General features: G+C 43.3%; 1 long non-coding RNA gene across 1 annotated transcript; it reads right to left on the minus strand.

The window, feature by feature from the left end:
• Positions 1–1,511: 1,511 nt before the first annotated feature.
• lncRNA:CR45532 (long non-coding RNA:CR45532) lies at positions 1,512–1,879 on the minus strand. The gene has a single exon (NR_123817.1). It is a non-coding gene; the product is annotated as a long non-coding RNA:CR45532 (long non-coding RNA).
• Between the last annotated feature and the right edge of the window lie 1,004 nt (positions 1,880–2,883).

A 2,883-nucleotide genomic window follows, 5' to 3' on the forward strand; every position in this document is an offset into this window, starting at 1 on the left:
ATATGCTTATGTATGTGTGCATGCATACATACATACATATATACGTAGTGAGTGGGGTGGCAGGTGAGCTCCCCTTTTTTGGGTTCTGTCAGTTGTTTTTGGGCTGCAAAAGTTTATCTTTTCAATTTCGTGCTTTTGGGGTTGGAGTGTGCCACATGTGTGTGTGCCCCCTATATATGTACGTGTGTGTGCGTGTGTATATGTACACTTGGATTAGGGTTGGTCCTGCTGCTCCTGCACTTTATTTATCTACTGGCTTCTGTTTCGCTCCTCCGCGAATCGGACAGTGGCCATATCAATCACGCTGTACATACAACTTAAAATCATATACGTATGTGTGTATACCACACACACACACACACATACATGCTTACGGAATATTCCTTTTTGAATTTAAAATGCTGCCTTTGACAGCCAAAATCACTGGGGATTTTGAAAACAGATAGCCCCCTAGGATTTACACTGCGTGCTTTTCAATTTAATTGATGGCATTTATTTTTAGAAAGAATTTCTAATTCTCATTAAATTTTTGTAATACCTAACCATTAATGAAAACCCATTAAATCGAGCTACTTATGTTTTTTTCGTTCTAAATATGCTTAGCAATATATAAGTTCCTTTCTAAAATAGCCAATTTATGTGTACATTCTGCCATAACTTGTGCACTTGCACTCCATCTAGCATTATATCCTTAACCCTTTGCCCAAACCCCCCCCCCCCCACAAATTTTGTGGGCGTGCTCACAACTCGCCTTCGATTGGACGCATTGTTATCGCTGCGATATAAGTTCAAATACTACTCGTAGTTTAGTTTAGACCACCTGGTTGTTGGGTCTCCCGTTCCTAGGGGCCAAAATCATGGGGGTATTCATTAGCGCATGTCGCATCTTGTGGATGTACCGGATGTGGATTGCTCCTTCCATATCCTCATATTGCTTCTGCTTGAAGCACACCCCCCCCCCTCCCCTCTGTGGCTTTTCGGAACTTTTGTGTTGTTCAAGTTTTCGGTTCGGCAATTTATGGTTAGAAGATTTCGCATATGCACCATACACGTACTTCTACCCCCCACCCCCTCCCCACCACAAACACACACCTCTTTCCCTGGCCCACCACCCACTTTTTGGATGTGAATTTTCGGCAGATCTTCTTGGGCATTTTCCTGCTACGACTGGCGCTGCTCTAATGCCGCTTTTAATTGGCGGCCCCACACACATAGATACTAGCACGCACACACATGCATACATATATATTTACGTATATTGGTGGGCGGCTGTGTGTGCGGTGGGCGTGGCATGTGTGGTAATTTAACTGCAAGCAACCAAAGTTTATGGCTAAGTACGAGTATATAGCGCCAGTGATGGCCATGTTCCCAGTTTTCAGAATCCCCAAACTCCGAGGCTCAGAGTGCCGTTGCCCCCCTTACACTGCAAAAAAAAAATTGTACCAGCATGTGTGCATATTTTGAAAGAATAAACAATAAACACAGCAATCAAGGATGTATTTGTTCTTCGTGTATTTGGGTCACTTTCCGTGATACTTGCATTTATTGCATTTTTCACATCTTTTATGTGGCATTTTCTGCCAGTGCATATTCCCCCCAACTTCTGGATTCTGTTCTCTTTTCTCTGTTTAGACGACGACCGATGACGAGGACGATGGCTCGACGAGGACTTCGTGGCTCCTCCTAATTGCAAAGCCTCAGCCCGTTTCGCCAGTTTCGCAATTGTGGCTACCAAGTGGGCCAAGAAAGGGGGGGGGGTGTGTGTGTGTGGCGGTCGGTGGGTGGGCAATTGTTGGCTTCGCCTTGTCTCGCGTGTGTTCAATAATGTGAGCTCCATGTGTGGCCCGCGTATATATATGTATGTGTGTGCCAGTGCATTGGTATTGGCCAAAGGGTGTGGCCCGTTTTCAACTGGCTTCTCGTCAATTTTCAGCCTTTAGCCATGATTAATTACTCGACGACTTGGGCGATTATCAATGGCCAGGATAGCTGATAAGTTGAGAATGAATATTAATTTAAATATGTGAGAAAATAACCCAATAACATATTGAGAAAATTAACTATTAAATTCTAGGAGGGCTAAGATAGCCAATTTAACTTTAAGTGGTAGTACTATCTTCTTAAAAAGGGACTAGCTAGTGATCCTTGATATTAAGCTGCCACTTCATTCCAAGCGATTTCCAACTGCCAACTGCTCCTTTTGGCCCAATAAAGATGTCAAGCCGCCGATAGAAGCCAAACGATAACGATAACAGTGACAATTGGCAATGTCGAGGTTGTTTCGGTGTGAAATTGAAATTTCACAATGCTGACATTTATTGACGAGGCCCCTGATTAATGATAAGAATCTCGCCAAGCAGCAGCGAAGAAGCATCCCATACAAACCGAACAAAAAAAAAAAAATGGAAATAAAAGTCGTAGAAGGGGTGGAGTTCGTTTGGGTCGTTTGAATTTTGACATAAATCAAATAGCTGCATGCTCATCCATTCGTTCAGATTTGAATTTGAACTTTGAAAGAGTCGTGTGCAACATAATGGAAACAACCGCGAAATATCTATTGACAGTTGGGTGTCATGTTTATCCGAGGTTGTTATCCCATTTTGGCAACACTGCGATTTACGCAATTTATGCTCTCTCGCCCCGAAAATTCCGCCGAACGTCGAACGGGCGGATCGTTCAGAAATCAGACAGATAGAGGGATTCGCAGATGCATAGATACATAGATACAACGGCATACAATAGATACAAATGCGCATTTTGCATCTTTTTTTGTTTTATATGAGATTTGTGTGTCAAATTTCCATTAGCCACCCCATTCCTCCCCTTTCCTCACTATTTCCATTCCACGCGCAGCATGCAAATGCTGATTGCTCCTGCTACCGG

The sequence above is a fragment of the Drosophila melanogaster genome, chromosome X, assembly GCF_000001215.4.
Source record: "Drosophila melanogaster chromosome X".
NCBI lineage: Eukaryota > Metazoa > Arthropoda > Insecta > Diptera > Drosophilidae > Drosophila > Drosophila melanogaster.